Here is a 22,009-nt window from a genome sequence, read left to right as displayed (position 1 = left end):
CATCTTTCACTGAAAAAAAGAGGCAACGGCTGCAGGCATCTCGCGACAAGGTGGGGGTGAGATGCGGGCTGATGGGGAGCCCAGTGACTCTCAGCCCTGGCTTGCCTTCCCTGGCAGCCAGCCGCTGGAGGAAGGTAAGGCTTGGCCAGCTACGTGAGGCCCTGGGCTGTAAGCCATGGCCAGTGGAGGCTGCCAGAAGCCCCGGGCGAGGCCGGGTAGCAGGAAGGAACTCATGGGGCATTTTTAAGCCCAGTGGCAGGAGCGGGCAGTGGCAAAGAGTAGCAGCTGCCCCACAAGGGACCCATGGCGGCTTGGAGAGTTACACCAGGTCACGGATTGAGGCTGTGGCCAGCAAGGAGCTCCAGGGGGATTTTTAAGTCCAGCAGCAGGGGAGGGCTTCTGCAAAGGGTAGTGGCCACCCCACAAGGGACCCATGGAAGTTTGGGGAGCTGCACCAGGCCGCAGATTGAGGCTGTGGCTGGCAAGGAGCTCCAGGAGCATTTTTAAGCCTGGCAGCGGGGCAGGGTGGTGGCAAATGGTAACAGCCAACCCACAAGGGATCCACGGTGGCTTGGGGAGCCACAGAAGGCCAGAGGCTGCCAGAACCCCTGGGCAAGGCCGGGGGTGGGAATGAACGCCCCCTGGTTTCAGAACCCCAGGGCTGAGGCCAGGTGGCGGGAAGGAGCGTGGGAGGTTTGGGAAGGCCAGGGCTGGGGCCGGGCAGTGGGGGCTAGTGAGTCAGTGCTTACCTGGTCCTGTAGGCAGGAGGAGGCTGGAAGGTCCATTGGGGAAGAATAGAGCAGACTCAATTCAGCTTAGGCAGGCAAGCCACAGAGCAGACTAGCATGCGCAAGCAATAGGGCCACGTGGCAAAGCGTTTTTATAGGGTGGGCTTGGGATGGGTGGGCTGAGTGTCATGCAGGCAGGGCAAGCAAGCAAGCGGCGACCGTTGGGCAACTGAACTGGTTTGGGGGCATGGCCAGCCAGAAGTTGCTACCAGTTCTGCGACCCACACCAAATTCTTGCTACCGGGTCACCTGAACTGGTGCGAACTGGCTGAATACCACCTCTGCCTTGACTTTAAAGAATGTTATTATGTCTAACCATATACGCTCCATGAAATCCCACCTCCCAACTTCCAAAGCTCAAGAATGTGGCATTGTGGAAGCTTCTGGTGCTAATATGGCTTCCAAAGCTGAGAAATTGTTTTATTTATTCATTCATTTAAATGTCACCCAATTCCAAATGATCACAATACACTGAAACAATTTAAAGGCAATGTAACAGAAAAAAATAGAACTAGATTCAAACAAGAAAAAGAAAGAGCGAAATGGCAAACCGGGAAAAAACCCCAAACATCCCACCACCAATTGGCTACCAATAAAGGGGGCACCAACCATTGTAGCCCAAGATCTCTGGAACATTAACTCTTGGTGGCAAGGGAATCAAGAGCTTGTAAAGATTGGCTCCACTCAATTAAATTAATAGCGAAGAATCTGCTACTGATAGGTGAGCACTTGCTAGTTGGAAATACCCAGGTGAATCAATCAATCATTGTTTGGTCATAGACCAGCAGAGGAAAGATACACAAATGTTTGTCATAGGAGGCAAAACCATTAGAAATTAGCACATAATCTAAAGCAAAAGTCCCCCTAGAACCCCAATATGTTAGTTTGCCCTCTGGATCATAGATTCCAAAGCTGACAATTTGTTTTATTTATTTATTCATTTAATAGAATTTTCATGTTGAGTTTTATCATCAGTTGCATCAGTCTTGATTCCACCGGGTTGATCCTGGCATCTTTAGATTTCCATAAGGACAGACCAATCAAAGAGCAATATGAGGTATTATAGTGTTGAAGAAGAGTCTCACTATCCCATCCGAGCACTGAAATCTTTGGCAAGTGTCACTATGGAATTCAGAAATGCAGCTGTTAAATCTAAGAACCAAAATTCAAAACAGTCCTAGCATCTTTTAATTTGAGAAACATAATTATGAAGTGGAAGACAGAAAAACCATTCACAATAGGAGAACACAGGGCATTCTGGTACCCCCACTTTTTAACTTTTATATTAATTTGTAATTAGACAAAGGGTTAAAATGCATATTTCTCACTGAGAGTTAAATTTAGCACTGAGGAAAGGAAAAGGAAGCCTTGCCCTTTAAGGAAAAAGGCAAAGTTCTTTTCTTTTGTGGATTCAAATATCCCGGCTGGGAGATTTTACTGCAAAATCATTTGGTCAGCTGCATTGGAAGCCAGAATCAGTTAATTAATAGGAAAGCAAATAAGAATAAATTCTACAGCATTCCTGAGGTTAATCTAACAAATGAGTAGGAAAACCCCTTTCTTATACACTTCAGATTCTTTGATTTGTAAGTGTGAATCTTTGAAGTCTTTGATTTGTGTTTGTGTCAATCTTGAGTTCCTGTCTCAAGATTGGGATCTCTTCCTGGGATCTTGGTAAGAGTAATTGTTTTATAGTCCAACCTCTGTTTTTCCCTGATCCTTTGTACCTATCAGTTTGCACCTGGTTGCAATATCCTGAGTTTCCTGTTATGCTATTTGCTTTTCACAAGTTTTTTATAGCTTGCCAACTATTTGATTTCTATGGGAAAGGATCTTAGCTAATGTGTGTCCCATGCAAAGGTGAGGGCTAATGGAGCTGTCCCTGCTTGTGTTTTCACCTCTCCTTCCTTTTAGGGGAATTTTCCTTCCCCTTTTACATTTTAAGATTTCTTTTTCTTTTCCTAGGAGAGGGGTGAATCATAACTTCCAACAGTACAATTTAAAGCATCATGAAATATTTCATAAAATTATAGCAATGTCTATTTTTGACATTATGAAATGATGAGACCAAATAAGTATCAAATTAGCTTGACAGGATCAAGAATTTCTGTTAACTTAATAAACATGTTAATTAACTAAACAAATAAAAGAAAAAATATTTTTCTATATGATTAATATTTGTTGGGGGTTGCTCACTAGAGAAAATAAAGAAAAGAGTTTCAGTATTCAGTATTCTGAAATAATGTAACATATTATTTGAAATTAGCATTTTTCTGATTTAAGTATTCTTAAGTATTACATAAGTATTATTTAAACTTTCTTATTTAAGTATTCTCTTTTTATTCTTGTTGGTCAAACTTTAACATTCTGTTGTGAACTTTTCAGTGTCTTTCTGTGTTACTTAAATAACAAAATGTTACATTCTTATGTTAAAACATAGAAACTACTAATTTAATTTCAGTACCTTTTATTATACGTAGAGTTGATAAATCCTAAACTGAATGGGGAAATCCAGCTGAAAACCTGGCTGAAAATTCCAGGAAGAGCTGCAGATTAAAAATGGATGGAATCCATTGCTCATGAGTAAACATCTATAAGTAGATGTCTGCCGCCTTCTCTCTGCACTACCTCTCATGGCCTCATGATTTACTTTCAAAAGTTATCCTCTGGAATAGACTTTCCCACAGTCTTTGTAAGGCCCAGACTCTCTCCCCTTCAAACGATAAGAATGAACTTCTGAAAGCTGGGTATTTCAAAAGGAATGCTTTATTGTGAAAAGGAAGTTATCCAGGTACTAGTCAAAGCAGGGTCTAATATGCCTCCAGGCATACTGCATAGATAAAGGGAGTTAGAACCCCTCCCCTTATTATGATGTGGATTTTGTCAGTACAAAGAAGCAACATGATAATCCCTCCCCCCCAGGTTTTCAGAAAACATAGTTGAGAAAATTATCCCAGGAAGTTTCTTTTGGAGCTGGAATTTTTATGGCTCCTTCTCCTCTTGTCATCTCTCCAAGAGGTGACAAGTTTCCAGTCATCTGGGTTCCAGTCTCCAGTTGTATATCATGTGTAAGTTATACAGATTCAATACAAGGTTTAAGATATTCAGGTTACATCAAAAAGTTGTACCAACTCCCCCTCCTTCTTCTTCCATTGAAGAATGGCAGATACACAGATCTGACATATTGCCCTCCTCAAAAAATTGAGAAATCCACCTGGAGGAGATAAAACATGTGGTACATTTACAACTTAGGATGGTTTGTGTGGGTATTTCTGATGGAACTTCCGTAGTAATGTGGGTGCTTTTATATGTCGTTTGGTTACCCATTCAATTTTGTGAGGAGGGAAGGTCTTTCCAAGCTACTAAATATTGTGTGGATCCATGGTGAGTGCACAAATCAAGGTTATCTTTAATTTCAAAATGTTGTTCCCCATGTACCATAATGGGAGTTGGAGGTGTAGGAAGGGGGGGGGTCTAAGTTTTGAAGTGATCTCTGGTTTGAGTAAGCTACAGTGAAATACTGGATGAACCTGTCTAAGTGTCTTGGGGAGTAGGAGCTCTACAGTAACAGGGTTGATAATTTGGAGGTGGAAAATGGGCCAATGAATTTTGAACCCAGTTTCTTAGAGGGTTGCAATGATTTTAGGAACTTTGTAGACAAACATATATGGTCCCCAACTTTGAATGGTTTAGGATCACAGTGTTTTTTGTCTGCTTGAGTTTTAAAAGCTGCTCTAGTCTCTTGTAAACTGTCTCTTAGACAGTTTGACCACTGTCTAAGTGGTTTGCAAATTATTTATCCACTCTTTAAGGGAGGAATTTTCAGGTTCTTTGGTAGGTAGCTCTGGCATGGGGTTGAATTCTTGGCCTGTGGCTACCTGGAATGGGGTGAAACCAGTGCTACTGTGGACCGAATTATTGTATGCTACCTCTGCAAAAGGAACAAGGTCAGTCCAATTGTCCTGTTGGTAATTAATAGAATATCTTAAATATTGTTCTAATATGCCAGTAGCTCCCTCTGTCGAACCATTAGTTTCTGGATGATTGAACAAGAACAACCCCTGGGTGGAGCCTAATAAGTTTAAAAACACCCACCAAAATGTGGATGTAAACTGTACACCCCATCTGAGATAATCCATTGGGGAGCTCCATGGAGGCGGTAAAGTCATGACATCATTTCATGAGGTCCATTCTCTGGCTGGCAGGGACATAAAGTTTGTTTTCTACCCAGGCTAGACCCTCCTTGAGTAAGCAAATGTTTTTGTTAGCCTGGAGCCAGTCATCCTTAAGTAGTGCCTCCATAAATTTAGAAATTGTTACATTGTCAGTCAGTGGTTCTTTCTTCCCTTGTGGTCAGGTGATTACTTTGGCTGCAGGTTGGGTTGGTCGGATCATGGGTTTTACAACTTCAATCTTTTTGCTGTTGTATTGGGGTTTCCTAGACAGGGCATCTGCCAAGAAATTTTTCACCCTGGAAGATATTTGAGGGTGAAATTAAACTGTTTAAAATATTGAGCCCACCTTACCTGTTTTGGTGAGAGTTTCCGTGGGGTTTTCAGGGTTTCTAGATTATTATGATCAGTCCAGACTTCAAAGGGGATTTGGTTCCCTTCTAGGAAATGTCTCCATGTGAGGAGTGCCCATCACACAGCATATGCCTCTTTCTCCCATATGGCCCATCTTTGCTTGATTTCTGTCAGTTTCTTGGAAGTATAAACACATGGGTGCAACTGTCCATGTTCATTCTTTTGGAGTAGAACTGCTCCAACTGCTACATCGCTAACATCTGTTGGGATGAGAAATGGTTGCTTAGCAGCTGAGTGTTTCAGGATTGGTTCTGCTGAGAATAGCTTTTCAAATAGTTTTTCGAATGCTGCTTGATATTCCATCACCCAGGTAAGGGGTTGCCTTGGCTTCAGCTTCTCCCCACACTTTCATTTTTAACAAGCTCATGATGAGGAGGGTGATATTCGCAAAAGCTGGAATGAATTGGCAGTAAAAGTTTGCAAAACCCAGGAAGCTTTGCAGTTATTTGCGAGTAGGGGGTGGCTCCCAATCAATGACAGCTTTTACTTTTTTGTGGATCCATCTCTATTTCCTCGTGGGATATTCTATATCCCAGGTAGTCAATTTTTTCTTGATGGAACTCACGTTCAGAGAGTTTTGCATTTAGTTTGGTGTTTTGGAGATTTGTGAGAACCACTCGGAATAACTTTATGTGCTCTTCTTTTGTTTTGGTGTAGATTAAAATGTCATTGAAATAAACTAGAACCCCTTTGTACAAAAAATCATGGAGAACCTCATTAATTAGTTGCATAAATATGGCAGGTGCTCCTTGTAGTCCAAAAGGGAGCACTTTTAATTGGTAGCATCCCAATGGGGTGTTAAATGCAATCTTCCACTCATCCTCCTCCCTTATTCTGATGTGGTGGTACGCCTCTCATAGATCTAACTTTGAAAAAAAAACAATCCTTTAGAGAGGTGAGCTAGTATGTCCTTCATGAGGGGAAGTGGGTACATATTCTCCACAGATATAGTGTTAAGGGTATAAAAATCAACACATAGACATAGAGAGCTATCTTTCTTTTCACAGAATAATACTGGGGCTTCTATTTTTAGTTGGGTGGGTTCGATGAAACGACTTTTTAGATTTTTATCGATAAATGCTCTGAGTTCATTTAGTTCTCTGGGGAACATGCAATACCTTTTTGATTTTGGAAGTTTAGCCCCTGGTAGGATTTCAGTGGTGCAGGCTGTGGCACGATGAGGTGGGAGTTCATCAGAAGCCTCCTTGCTAAATATTTGGGCTAAATCCTGGTACTCTTTGGGGATGTTAATGGGTTCAGCAGGCTGGCCGGCCATGGCTGGTTCTCTGTTCTCTTTTCTTTCTTTCCCTCCCTCTGGAATGTTTACAAATGCTACATGTTTCTGGAACTGTACAGTTCCTCTCCTCCAGTTTATTTTTGGATTCCATTTCTGTAGCCATGTGAGTCCTTCCATTCCTGGGGCTAAAATGAATGTGAGCATTTTACTATGGTTCCCCAGTTCTATTTTCAATGGTTCTGTGGCAAAATTGGCTGGCTCCCCCTTCCCCCATAGTTCCATCTATTTGGCAGAAAGCAATGGGATTTTCCATTTTCCTTAGGTGGGTTCCCAAGTTCCCTACTAGGGTGGGGTTGATTAGGCACCAGGTGCATCCTAAATCCAGTAACTCTGCTACTTCCTCTCCCTTCACTTGGCTGGGGATAAACAGTCTTAGCGATAGAGTGAGTGGTTCGATTGGGTCGTTTACAGAGGGTTGTCTTACAGATTGCTTTCAGATTGGCTCAGGTCTCCTCGGGGCATTGGGGTTTCTTCCTCTGGGTTTGGGGGGGGGCTGAAACCTCATGGCTTCTCAGCTTCTCGGCTTCTCAGAGCTGTTTCTTTTCCTCGGGGGTTGGATTTTCCAGGGTTCCCCGCCGATGGGTGGTCTGGCTTTCTGGCAGGGTTTTTTGAACAGTATTCTGCTGCGCAGTGCCCCTCCTTTCCACACTTAAAACAGCCCAGATGGTCTTGGAGTCATGGTGGTTTGGGGTTTGAAAAACTCCCACTTCCCCTGGGGTGGGGATCTTCTCCAAACTCTGCCACTGCGGTACTGGTTACAGGCCATGTCTATCTCCGCATCCTCTGCCATCAGGTATCATTCATGCAGAAGGTTTGGAGCTCCATGCCCAGGCAGGTAGTGTACAGGTCGTCATTGAGTCCATCTTTGAACCAACAGACTAGGATATCTTCTGGCCAGTTGACTTGGCTGGCCAGGTCACAAAATTCCTCAGTTTATTTGGCCACAGGGCAATGGCCTAGCTTTATGACCAGGGATGGGATCCAACTGCTATAACTACTGGTTCTATTAGCATCATCGCGCATGTGTGAGTCACACGAGTCATGTGAGCAGTTGGAAAAGCCCCTTTTTCCTGCTTTTTCAACTGCAGTTGTGTCGCGCAAAGCAGCTGCAGTTGAAAAAGCAGGAAATAAAGGTCAGGTAAGAGCCTGTGTGTGTGTGTGGGGGGTGAGCCAAAACAGCAACAGACATATGCCTGCTGTTCTTCAGAACTACTGGTTCTACAGAGGTAGACAGAACCGGTAGAAACCTACCCCTGTTTACGACCCTAATGCAGTCGTGGGCTTTTCGATCAGTGAGGGGGTCTTCGAAGGAGTGGCGTAGGGCTGTCATGAATTGATCGATCGAGGTTCCTCAGCTCTGGGGTGTTAATGTTGTGGAGGGTTACCATCCATCTGGCAACTGCTCTTTCTAGAGTCAGTGACAACTCGCACTTGGGCCCCTGGGTCAGGAAGTTTCACCCATATTCTTGCATGTAGGTGAGAACTTGCACCAGGAAGAATCTCAATTTCTGGGGGTCCCCATCAAATTTCACCTCCAAAAGGCGGGATCTTTCTCTGTAGCTGTATGTCTGTGGGTTGGCTGGGGTTAATTCTCTGTTCTGGAATGGGAAGGGGTCAGATACCTGGCACTGCTGCTGGTCCACTGGCTTGTTCCATTGCTCGATCATTCTCAGCTGGATCAGGGGTGATGGCTCAGGTTCTCTCAATTTCTGGCTCACTCGCTCTCCTTCATTGGTGACCTGGTTCATCCCACACATCGAGACCCTTCAGGGCTTCCATCATGAGACAATTTATGTACCTTTTCAATCAGTCATCTGCCAGTGGTTCCTCGATCCATTCTTCCTGATCAGAAAGGGTGTCTGTCAGGCAGTGCTCCATTCAAAATCCAAGAAAGAAATACTTAGGCTCTTTTAATTAGAGAAAAAATATCTTTTACTGGAAATGAAGTGGTAGCAACAATAGAATTCTGAATCTGAGGAATTAGGCGCATAAACCACATATACAAAGTGATGGAAATGTTCCCACCCCCAATAGTTCAGATGAGTCTTCCAATTACAAGTTGTGAATATGATCATGTGGACATCCTCAGGTGATGATGAGGCTTCTGTCCATTGACCTTGGCATACTTTGATAAAAGTTTGCAGTTGCACAGAGGAAAGAAAGCTAAGCAAGAAATAGAAACCTAAGCAAGAATGTCCTCTTCCCCCTCCTCATTTTATACAACACTAGAATGTAACACCTCCAGCTCGCTTCCCAGACTTTACCCCCCTCCTCCCCCCATTACTTATGACAGCCAAAAGATGCAAAGCAATAGTAGAAGATCTTGAAGGCTGACAGCCTCCAGCTCCATTTTCCACCCAGGTTTACGGTTACCACAGGTGAGACTTACTTCCTTGGTTCTTCCATCCCAGCTGTCTCTCTTTTCTATGCCTATAGACCATAGGGGCTTCATGGAATTTTGGCAGGCAACTTCTATGTCTTTGATAGGATACACAAAGCCAATGTCTGGCTGGGTAGTTGTCGAAGTTTCCCCCCAGCATTTGGCTTCCCCTTGCTCCTTGCTATGTTCAGACATTTTTTACAGGGTCCCCTTGGTAGAGTGAAGTTCTCTTTTGGAAGGAAATAAAATTTCCTCTCTGGGTTGACCACTATTGCAGACCCTGCTTTATGTAAAGCCCAGACTCTCTCCCTTTCAAACGATAAGAATGAATTTCTGAAAGCTGGATTTTTTAAAAGGAATTCTTTATTGTGCAAAGGAAGTTATCCAGGTACTAGTCAAAGCAGGGTCTAATATGTCTCCAGGCATATTGCATAGATAAAGGGGGGGTTAGAATCTCTCCCCTTATTCTGATGTGGATTTCATCACTACAAAGAAGCAACATGTTAATTCCCCTCCCCCTTTTCTGAGAACGTAGTTGAGAAAAATTTCCCAGGAAGTTTCTTTTGGAGCTAGAATTTTTATGACCCCTTGCTATCTCTCCAAGAGGTGACAAGTTTCCAGGCATCTGGGTTCTAGTCTCCAGTTGTATATCATGTGTAAGTTATACAGATTCAATACAAGATTTACGATATTCAAGTTACATCAAAAAGGATTACTTGTACCAACCCCCCCTTCTTCTTCCATTGAAGAATGACAGATACACAGATCTGACAGTCTTGCTGATTCAGGTATTCCTGTCAGTAGAAAAGGACCATTGAATCTAATAAATGGTGGGATTCAATTTTTTTTTACTACCAGTTCTGTGGACGTGGTTTGGTGGGCGTGGCAGGGAACAAATACTGTAAAACCTCCAGTCAGAGGGGGTATTTGCCGGTTCTCCGAACTATTCAAAATTTCCGCTACCAGTTCTTTAGAACTGGTCAGAACCTGATGAATACCACCTCTGAATCTCATCCTAGCAACATTTATCAAGTATTCTTATTATGTATAAGCACTGTATGGTAACAAAGAGGAGTGTTTTCTCTGGCCATCTTCTCACAAGGTCTATGTGTTGATAAAATAGATCTACTCCTTAGCTATGGTACATTTAAAACCATACAAGAACTGGTCTTTTATTTGAAAGGTGTGACTCTGTGGAGTTTGGAAGTAGATTGAATTCCTGCCTCATGATACTTTCCAGATTCTGGGTTCAATCAGTGAGAAAAATGGACTAATACTTTTGTAGTTATCTATCACAGCATATTTTTGTTTTGTTTTGCACATGACCAGACTAATGAACAGAATATGGAATACAGTATGGATGTATTTGAAGAGAAGGGGAAGGCCTCAGGGGGAAGAGGTATGGCAGCTAAGAGAGGGCTAGCTCTCTGCATTCTTTGCTGCTTAAGTTCTTAGCATTTGAAGTTGGAGAAATTAAGGCAACAATAGATCATCTTTCAATTTGCTTAGAAAGGCTAACAGCAGGGGTGTCAAATTCGTGGCCCACGGGTCAGATGCGTCACATGCCCACCTCCATTTTAGCAAAGAGGGGAAAAATCATGATACATCATGTAACAATGTGACAGTGTGAGTTTGACACCCCTGGCTTAGGGCATGAAAATGGTGGCAAGGTGAATTGGCCTTTTATTGTGGCATCCTGCTTGTGCAATAGGCACCTTATTTATACTATCTTTAATTACTACTAAAGATGGAGTATATTATTTTTGTGCTGGCTAAACTGGGTGAAAATGTCTTTGGGGACCAGAACAATGTGAACTACTTATTTTGGAAGATTTACACCTAGATAATCACCACTCAGGTTGATAAATCTAGACTGTTATGATAGGGAAGAAAAATGAAACATTTCAACCCCAGAATCACAGCTTTCACTACTCTGATCTTAGGTAGAAAGGTATACTTTTTCTGAGAAATTTTAAATTTCTTTTTAAAGTCACAGTTACCTATGTAAATATTACCTATTGTATGTAGTTCTATTACATTTGTTCTATATATTTATAAACTATATTAGTACCATAGGTTAATGAATACTAATAAATTTTTAAATAAACAAAACATTCTTACTTACAATCAAATTCCTGTGTATGAATTTTACACTGAACAAGGTATATTTTAAATATTGGATATATCATAAATACACTGAGGTGTTTCTCCTAAGCACTAGTATACTAGCAAATGTAATCAACCAAATAAGGAATCTTCGTGCAATGAGAATTTAAGAATATCATGTATATTCACAAAGTTTTTATTAAAGTTGTGTTCTTTTTTCTCCTCCTGTTACTTACCACTGAGGCAAGATGGAACCTAAATCCAGTATAATTAACTCAAGATATACTTTTCCAAGAGAAGGTCATGATCAGGTCAGTTTCTCTTAGATTCCAGCTACAGATGATTCATATTTGGAGTAAGTGAACAGGGATACCTCTTGTTTTTTGAACTTTCAAACAAAACAAAACAAAACCGAGGGAGGAGGACATTAGTGACTTGTTTAGGATTCTGTATCCTACTTTCTGATGGGAAAATACTGTCTTGTTGGAGCATAAGATTGGTTGTATAGGTAAAAAGATGGTCTTTTTCAAGTTAGCAGTAGGAGACTAGGTACATATGTCCCATGTATCATTATTTAGACCTACATGCAATCATAGGCAGATGTATCTTTAAATAATGTACAAATATACATTTTAATTCTCTGTCTGAACAAGTCATCAATGTTCCCAGTGCATTATATTTTTACTATGAATTTGCAAGGGATGTTATTGCTTTCAGCAAACGTAATTTTGTTGTATGTAAAATTATCGAAAAGAATGAATACATTACTGGCTGCCAAAATCAAACAGGTTGCAATTTTTCCTTTTTATAAGTGTCAGGATGATCACACTAAAGGTAACAAGTGAACAAAAGAACAATTTCAGATAGTTGTCCTAAAGACGATGAAAAAAATAATGGTATTGAAGACAAAGAACATACTGTAAAATTATGCTGTATGGTTATTATCTATTTTGTTGTTCACATATAGTTACAGGAGCTAAAAAGAGTTAGTTTTGCGTATTTTAACTATCTGCAATGAATAAACTCCATCTGAAGAAAGGATAATGAAAGGGAGTGGCAGGAAGTGGTTTATTTTAAAATTGAAATGTAGGAAATCAAGATCTGCCCTGCACTGTTTACCCTCAGGTGGCATTCTGTGTCTGTTGATAGGCTCTTGCTGCCTTCTGGAAGCTGCTCCCAGTTGCATGAGGGCTTCGTTCTTGAACTGGCTTCAATGAATGCTCTTCTGTGGATTTTGCAACCTTTGAAAACTGTACAAGAACAGGATGTGCTTTCAGTTGTTGTTGGGTATCGGTGAATGCATGTCACACAAAACGACATGGTTTATCATCTTTGATACATGTGTCATGGGTTCTCCATCACTGTATTAAGATAGCATGGCAATCCATAACTATCATATAGTGATATCATAATCTCCAGAATCTGACCCCTTATTACGTATTCTTCCCTGAAAAGTTATGGAGCAGAGATAAAAAGGGACTGTCAAAATAGTGGACAAGGGATAAAAATACAAGGAATAATTGGCTGGAGTCTGTGGTGAAAAACTATGGGGAAAGGTAAAATTGGGAGATTTTGCAGATAAGGCAATGTGTGAACAAACTCTCTAAGTCACAATAATTTTTTAATAAGATACTGTTGCTTACCTCATATTGCATCTAGTCATAAAGCATGATTTATAAACCAAATGGCTTAATTTATAACTACAAGCCAACCACATTTGGGTTTGATATGATGTGTGAATCAAGCCATCGATAGCCAATATGTTATTCTATTTGTTACTTCCAGCAGAAGTTTGATGACAGATTTGTTCTAATTTTTCTGGCTATTTTCAGCAGAATAGTGCAAAATATAATGCAACTAAACTATAATCTTTTTCTTTTACAATCATAAAAAATGGTTGTAAAAGCACAAAAATCCCCACACAATATATTTCATCTTTAAGTTTTAGAATGTGGTGATTGAGATTTTGAGGCTGTTGGAAAACTCATGCTGCCTTTTCTCACAAATATCTTTTCCCAATACCCAAACCATCATTCTTAGAAAATGAATTTTCACATAGTAAATAATACCACAGAGATTTGGAATTGTCTAGAATTATATTATTATTATTGTCATCATCCATAAACAGTGTAACAAAATTTTCTTTTAAAAATATTTCCTCCAGATGTGCTGGAGCAACAACTTTTGAAAATCCCAGTTAAAATCCCAGCTATTGCCAATAGATGGGTCAGAATTCTGGGAATTTCAATTGCAACATAATCTTGAAGCATCAGTAGAAATAAGATAACTGCAGTTTATTGTGAAATAATTTGAAGCCTGTGTGAGAGAGAAATGACACAGAACTGCTTTCACACATACTGCCAAGCCACAAAGGGTGGATTCTTACATTACACAAGCTGAACCCATTATGGTTTAGTTATATGTGAACCAGACCACTAGATCATCTTAAGTTAAAAGAATAGCAAAGGTTTTGGTAGCTGAGCATTAATAACCATTAATACTTTAGTTTGAAATTTGAGCAGAACAGGAAAATTGGCAGTTTCTTTATAATTTGTTTTGGAACCAGACTTTCAGGTTACATATGAGTCAACCAGGGTGAGAAGGGTAAATAGCAGAAAAGCTTAATCAGAATTTTTTTCTTTTCCCATATGAAACATGTGACTTATGGAGGATAATGGGATATTTTGATCTGATTCTCTAGAGCAAAAGGTTTTGTACCATTGGCCACTTGCCTTCAGGTGAGATGGGGTGGAGGGTGATTAGCTTCATTAAAAAAACTGGCACTGTCCAGAAGTAAAAGCTTTCCAGCTTTGTCCCAAAGGTGCTTTTTTTCAGGAAGCAACTGGACTTTGTTTTTTCTTTTGAAGATGTTTTGCTTCTCATCCAAGAAGCTTCTTCAGCTCTGACTGGATGGTGGGGAATGGAAGGATTTACATTGCTTGCAGACAGCTGGTCATTTGTATCCTTTTAGAGGGTTGTTGAAGCACTTGGAGGTTTATCTGTATCCTCAGGGTCACTTGAGTAGTGCTCCTGGTTCCTGTAGTCTACAATTCCCTCCCCCCCTCTGGAAATCTATTCCTACTCCCACACCATTCCAAAGGTGTTCAACCCAAATTGTCTAGCTAAAAGTCTGTAGAAATTCTCAATTATCTAGGTCATTGTTGTCCCAAAGATGCTTTTTTCAGGACTTATGCTCAGATGCAGCTTTTTACACAATAATACTTATATATTATATGCAAAATCTATCCTCGAAATGTTTAAGATATGTTTCTTTTTTAAGGTATGTTTCTTAAAAGTAAGGAACAGATAAAATATATACAGGAGCCACATCTGGCTCTTAGGCTGCCATCTGGCCACCTTTAAATTAGATAAGTCCTACCAAATTAGAAGAGGAATGATGTTCTTAATTTGTGAGCCCCTCCTCCTTTGCAAAATTTGTGATTCATCTGCTTAGGGTGGATTCAGATCACATAGCTGCTCATACAGTAATTAAATAGGAAAAAGGCTGCTTAGAACAGGTACAGGTGGCCACTTACCTACCACAGATGAGAATTGATCAGATATGACATTTTGCCAAGTGGCAAATTGTTATTCCCTGCAGAGCACATGCTCTGCATACAGAAAGTTCTAGATTTATTTTCTGACAACAAAGCAGGACTGGGTAACAATCCTTTCTTAAATCCTGAAGGCAGCCACCAGTCCTAGTGCATAATGCGAAACCAGTTGAAAACTTTGGCCAAATTAAAAAAACGGCAGCTTCCCATGGGGTCAATCCAACATGAAGTAGACCTTCACTTGAACAGTGGGGTGTGCCTTCCTTCCTCTTCCCCAAATCAGCTGTGGAAAGTTCTCTATTTTTTGAAACAGACTTTGGCTGTTTGTGAGTAAAAGATGCATCTGTTTTATTGATGGATTGCATCAGCAGGTAGATATCACAAGAAATAACATTAAATCTTTTACTTCATAAAAAAATAAAAATGACAGTGCTTTTCTGGTAGCAATGGACGTTTTGTCAGTCATTCTAGGCAAGGTGAACCACAATCTCCCTTTAAATACCACAAGCCAGCAATTAAAAACATCTACCCATCAAGCTATTGCAGCAGGAATATGATTCTTTTTTGTACTTTTCTAGAATGGATTGCCTATTTTTTGTCTCACATTCTACTTCCAAAGTTAAAGCAACAGGGAATAAGCAAACATTGACTTCCGGTTGCTCATCATTGGAGTCAGAGCGGAATCCGCAATTGTGCATGGTTTCGCACTGAACTCACTTGTTGGAGGGTCCAGATTGGGACCAGAACAACCCTGGATGGATGGTGAAGAGAGGGGGAATCACTTGGAGGGTTGAGGGGAGTAGCAACTCCCATCCCTGACAAGAAAAACCCCTTCCAAAGGCAAGTTGCAGTGGTGGTCTAAATGTCCACCACAAAGACAAGGAGCAGTCCAGGAAACTAAGACTGTGTTGGAGTGGTGAAGCAGCCAGCGGAGTGTGAACCAGACAAACACATGGACTTTAAGGTACCCCGGTATTAAGAAATAAAAGGACTATTTTGGAGGAAAGTGTGCAGAGGCGATGACCAGAGAATGAGAAGGAAATTGCAATTTATAAAATTGGCTTGAATTATTGCAACAAATTAACTTGGAGAAGAAAATTCAGAGGAAAATATTTGAGCACAAAAGGCTTGGAAATTAAATTGGATAACTATTGGATCTTTGGCACTAAATAGGCATAAATAAATGCTGGAATTGAATGTATTGAAAAGAAATAATAGCTAATAATTGAAACTAGCAAACTTAATAAAAGTTTTATAATTAAAAAAAGAAAGCAAAAGTAAAAGAAAGTGAATTCTGGAAAAGAACCAAGAGCGCCATCTGATGGTACAGGAAAAATTTCAGTGACTGTTTGAAAAGGGTTTGGTTTTTCTAATAAATTGGACTTTGGAATTTAAAAGAAAATAAGAGAAACACCATTATAATAAAATAAGAACCCTGAAAAGTGATAACAGAATACTATAAGGGGAAAGATACTTTAAAACATTGTTTTAGAACCACCTGGTGACTTTGGGAAACAGCTAGAAAAGGACCTATTAGAAGATCTGGAAACAAAGATTTATGGACATTGATTGTTGAAAATAAATATAAAAGACACTGGTTGAAATAACGTACTGGACTTTTGGATTGGATATATTTATTAAGGAAGAGGAAAAAAAGAAAGGAGCAAACACAATGGGGGAATTATTTGTTGAAATAAGATTGGATTTACAACATATGAAGGAAATGATGAAGGTGAGACTGGAAATGTGCAGCAATATATTACAGAAACTAGAAATGGTGACTCAGTTTGCAGAAGAACAAAGAGAACCATAGGGGGAGGAGTTAAATAAACAGGAAACCAGCTTTGAAGATCAAACGGAGCAACAATCATTTAAAGGGGGGAATTAAAATTAAAAACTTGTGGTTTGATGTTACAATAAAAGAGGGAATAGTTTGGAAAATGAAAAAAGTCAAGGGAAAAAGGAGAAAAGGGAAGTACAAAAAAAAAAAAGATTGAGAGAGAGAGATACAATAAATAATTGGAATAAAAAATGGAGGGGAATAATAATGAGAAAAAAGGGAACTAAGAGAAAGAACCAGAAAATAAAGAGAAGCAGGAAGCAAACAAGAATGGAAAGAAATTACATTGTTAGGAGGGTGAGATATAATGGGTAGAAAAGGATAAGGAAGGACATTCCGCAAGGTAATATGTTGTGATATATAAGAAAAAGTATTGAATATAGGTAAGATTCTAACTGATACTGTTTTTTCTTTTTCTTTTTTCTTTCTCTTTAATTAAAGGATTATTGCTACATTAGATATGGAATGTAATGAAATAAATATGGAAATGGGAATTTATAATACAATTATATATTAATTGATGATCAGCAATATATTAAAATATGAGAATTATTATGGAAAGATTAATATCAGTTGCTACAACTAATTGAATAGATTCATACTTTTGCAATGCATAGATGATTTATAAGGTGATTGAGAAAATACTATGCAGAATCTGATATAAAATAACTGTATATTTGATATGTAGTAAATAGGGAAATATTGTTATTAAAGTAGAATGAAGGTGGTAAGCTCAAATTAACAACCAAAGGGGACAATTTTGAGAATAAGGATTGATAAAATTGCAAATGTGCTGGATAAAGGCAATATGGAACATGAATATAGAAATGAGGCAAGAATGTTAGATAATATTGTAAAATGAGATATGAGAATATCCTAAGAAAAATGAAATAAGTCATAATATGAACTGAGATCAGATAAAATAAACTTAATGAATTTAATATCAATAAGGAATAATGTGATATGAAACTGAATAAGTAAGATGAATAGGTAACTGTTCTGTCTCACTTGTAGCCACAAGTGAGAGTCCAAATGTCCCAAAGAAATAAACACGAACAAATAATACCAGAAACCACAGAGTTAACTTGTCTCTGTAATCGTCATTGGCAGCTTTCCCAGAAACTGTCTTCAAGCCGAGATAACGAGCCGCAAGATAAATCAGGAACAGGAACAGAGGCTTCTTCAAAGCTGCGCAGTAATTAACGAAGTTTGATCCGGACAAGGACCGTTAACTAGCACACCTCCTTATACTCCTTGAAGGGGTGTGTCAGTCTCTCTAATTAGTCTCCGACTTGACGTTTCTTTTCAAATTGTGCTTGACGTCTCAACCTGCATCTAGTCCTTGCATCAACCCAACATTCATCATCACTCAAGGACTCTGGTATGTTCTGTGGATCAGCTGCTGACACCTGAGGCATGACTGAAGTGGAAGGTTCTGGAGAGGATGGTGTTTCCGACACTCCCTCATCCTCCTGGCTCATGTCTGCATCTCTCATTGGAGCAGGCTCCAATTCCAATGCCAAACCTTCCTCATCACTCGAAGTACTGAAAACGTCCCTTCAGCCATCGTGAATCGTAAATGCCAACCACCATGGTATCAACAACAGGATCAGCGCTGGGCCCAGATGGAGGACCCGTATCATTGGGAGAACGGAGAGTACACGATGCGGTGTCAGGTACCAAAAGGGAGCGGTGGAAGACAGGGAGAATGCGCATGGAGCATGGTAGGGTGAGCCGATAAGCCACGGGATTGATAACCACCTCGATAGGGAAGGGACCAATAAAGCGATGATCCAACTTCCTAATTGGACGATCGACCCGGACATGCTTCGTGGACAACCACACCTTGTCTCCCACAGCCAGTGGAGCCATTGCTCGACGTGAACGATCCACGAAACATTTATAGTCTGCTTTCGCGCGTTCCAATTGTCTGGAAACCAATTGGTGCACTGAATGTAATTCAGACAAAAAGTCTTGTGTCTCTGGAACTGGAGAATCCAAGATCGACAGGGGTAAAAACCTCGGATGGTAACCCACATTTGCATAAAAAGGCATCATGTGGGTGGAGGTATGCTGAGAATTATTAAAAGCAAACTCCGCCAATGGAAGATAGGTCATCCAGTCGTTTTGCCGTTGATTAATAAAACACCTGAGGTATTGGGCAAGGATGCCAATTACTTTCTCAGTCCCGCCATCGGTTTCCAGATGGTGCGCCGACGCTAAACATACTTGCACCCGTAATGCATTCATTAGGCTCTTCCAGAATTGAGCGGTGAACTGGACACCGCGATCTGACACAACTCTGTCTGGTAAACCATGCAAACAGAATACATGTTGTATAAAAAGCCGGGCAGTAACACGAGCCGATGGTAACCTCCTACATGGGATGAAATGGGCCATCTTGGTAAGCATGTCAACCACCACAAGTACCGTTGTATAACCCAACAATGAGGGCAAATGTGTTAAAAAGTCCATGGAGATTGCCCCCCAGGGTCGGTTCGGAGTCGGTAGTGGTTGAAGAAGGCCAGGAGGTGCACCTGATGCAGTTTTTGCTTGCCGACACGGTATACAAGAGGCAATATAAGCAAAGACATCATGCCGGACTCTAGGCCACCAAAAAGTCCTTGTGACCAGGTGAAGGGTTTTGAAGAACCCAAAATGACCCGCAGTTGGGTTGTCATGACGTTGGGTCATGATGAGTGCTCTAAGTGTTTTGGTGGGCACATACAATCGACCCCGATCTCATAATAAACCCTCTTCCAGAGTCCATGGAGAATCAGGACCAATTTCTCTCATTCGTTGCTGCGACCAAACGCTGCGCCTCTCATACACGAGCCCTCAAATCCACCAGTTCCTGGATCACGGCCAAAGATTCCGGTGGTAGCACCGTACATGGAGGAAAAAGTTCTTCAGGACACAGATATTCCGGTTTACAGGATAGGGCATCGGCTCTTTTATTTTGACCACTGGGGATGTACGTGACCGAAAAATTGAACCTAGCGAAGAACAACGACCACCGGATCTGTCGTTGGTTCAATTTCCGAGCAGTGGTCAAGTGCTCCAGATTACAGTGATCTGTCCTAACCTCCACCTTATGCCAAGCCCCCTCAAGGTGATGTCGCCAGACCTCAAACGCAGTCTTGATGGCCAGCAACTCCTTCTCCCAGATTGTATAATTACACTTGGAAGTAGTAGTAGTAAGGATCTGTAATAATTAGCGAATCCCAAGAGACGTTGCACATCTTTTACTTGACGAGGGGGTTCCCAACTACACAGAGCCTCCACCTTACACGGGTCCATGGCAATGCTTTCGGGAGAAATGATATGTCCCAAGAACTCTATGGAAGTTTGGAAAAAGAAGCACTTCTCCAGCTTCGCATAGAGTCTATGCTCCCGAAGATGTTGTAATACCTGGCGGACTTGGCAAAGGTGGCTTTCCCTGGAATTGGAATAAATCAAAATGTCGTCCAGCTACACCACCATGAACCGATCAAGCATGTCCCTAAAAATATCATTCATGAAATGTTGAAAGACCGCAGGGGCGTTGGTCATTCCAAAAGGCATTACCGTATATTCAAAGTGGCTGTATCTAGTACCAAATGCCGTCTTCCACTTGTCTCTTTTGCGCATCTGCACCAGGTTGTAAGCCCCTCGAAGATCGAGCTTGGTGAAAATAGTGGCCTCTCATAGTCATTCCATCAACTCGGGAATGAGCGGCAAAGGATAACTATTTTTCACCATAATGGCGTTTAACCTGTGGTAGTCACAACATAAGCGCAAGTCCCCCGTCTTCTTTTTCATAAAAAGGACAGGAGCAGAAAGAGGAGACAACGACGGTCTGATAAACCCCCGGGCCAAGTTCTTATCCAGAAAATCTCACAGAGCGACCAATTCAGGCTCAGACAGTGAATACAAACAACCCTTGGGTAGCGGAGCATTGGGCAGGAGGTCCACAGGACAGTCATAAGGTCGATGCGGGAGTAACCGATCCGCCTCCTTCTCACTAAAAACATTGGAAAAGTCAGATAGTTCAGGAGGTACAGAGACGGCGGGGGCTGCGATGTCTTGACCAGCACAGATGTGTCTTAGATGGTCCACACACTGGAGACTTGGGAATGAAATAGCGTTCTGTGCCCATGCTACCCAAGGATCGTGCAACCGTAGCCAAGCCATTCCGAGAACCAAGGGAAGATGGAGGTCTGAGGTGATATAAAAGCTAATCGCCTCCTCATGGTCCCCAATGACCAGGCGTAATGGCTGAGTAGCAAAACGAATAGGCCCAGACCGCAGTTCCCGCCCATCAATGGTTTCCACTTTAATGGGAGGCTCCACAGCAACCAAGGGAATTTTATAATGGGTGACAAAAGCCCGGTCCATGAAATTGGTAGTAGCCCCCGAGTCCACCAACGCCACCGCAGGAATCCCTTCCGACCGGACTGCAAGAAAACCTGCGTGTCTAAAAGCAAATGTCAGGGAGGACCAGAGTTCACCTCTGCTACTTCGGGCGGTTGTGTGGTATGTGCCCGACCTAGGGTTTCCCCGAGGCTGGGCCTGCCCCGTTTCCTGATGGTACAGGATGAGATTTTGGCACTGGCTTTCGTACCCCCCCCGTCGTGTAGCAGGACAGGAACTGGCAAAATGTCCTGACCCTCCACAGTACAGGCACAGGCCTCCCTGAAATCTCCGTGTGCATTCTTGTGCTGTCAACCGAGGGCGGAGCGCAGCCAACTCTATCGGTTCCTCGGTCCTGGTCACAGCATTATGGGATACCAGGGGCGTTGGTTGTACGGGAGGTTGCGGCCATGAGTGGGAGGGCGGCTCCGGAACTGGGCATCTGATCTTGCGCCGTTGAAGCTGGGCGTCAATGCGCAAACATTGCACCACTAACGCATCCAGGGTTAGAGCCGGCTCCACATGCACCAACTCATCTTGAATTTCTTCTGCCAAACCCTCCTGAAAAGCATCCATGCGGGCTGCCTCATTCCAAGCAGAGTCCATGCAGAGCAGACGAAACTCTGCAATAAACTCTTGCAAAGGGCGTTTACCCTGACGAATGACTTTTAAACGTCTGGCTACGGTTTGAGTTTTTATGGGGTCCTCATACATAACAAGTAAATGGTGCCAAAAGCCCTGATAGTCACTTAATAAAGGACTATTTTGCAACAACAGAGGAGTGGCCCATCTTGCAGCCGAACCAGACAAAAGACTGATAACATTTCCTACGGGGGAGCAGGAGGATTAACTGGAGCTTGCATCAGCGTTAGATGATTAACCAGCTGGGTGACTTGGTTCTGCAATACCTGGTTGTTCTGCAGGAGTTGGTTAATCTGCTGCTGTTGCTGCTCAAGCTGTGTTTGGCTCATCTTGGTTAGAAGATGGGATGACGGTCCGGATCAAAAATGTTCTGTCTCACTTGTAGCCACAAGTGAGAGTCCAAATGTCCCAAAGAAATAAACAC

Source organism: Pseudonaja textilis, chromosome 1 (assembly GCF_049901715.1).
Source record: "Pseudonaja textilis isolate UNSWEBS1 chromosome 1, rPseTex1.2, whole genome shotgun sequence".
Lineage (NCBI taxonomy): Eukaryota > Metazoa > Chordata > Lepidosauria > Squamata > Elapidae > Pseudonaja > Pseudonaja textilis.
Note: the sequence above shows the minus strand (reverse complement) of the source record.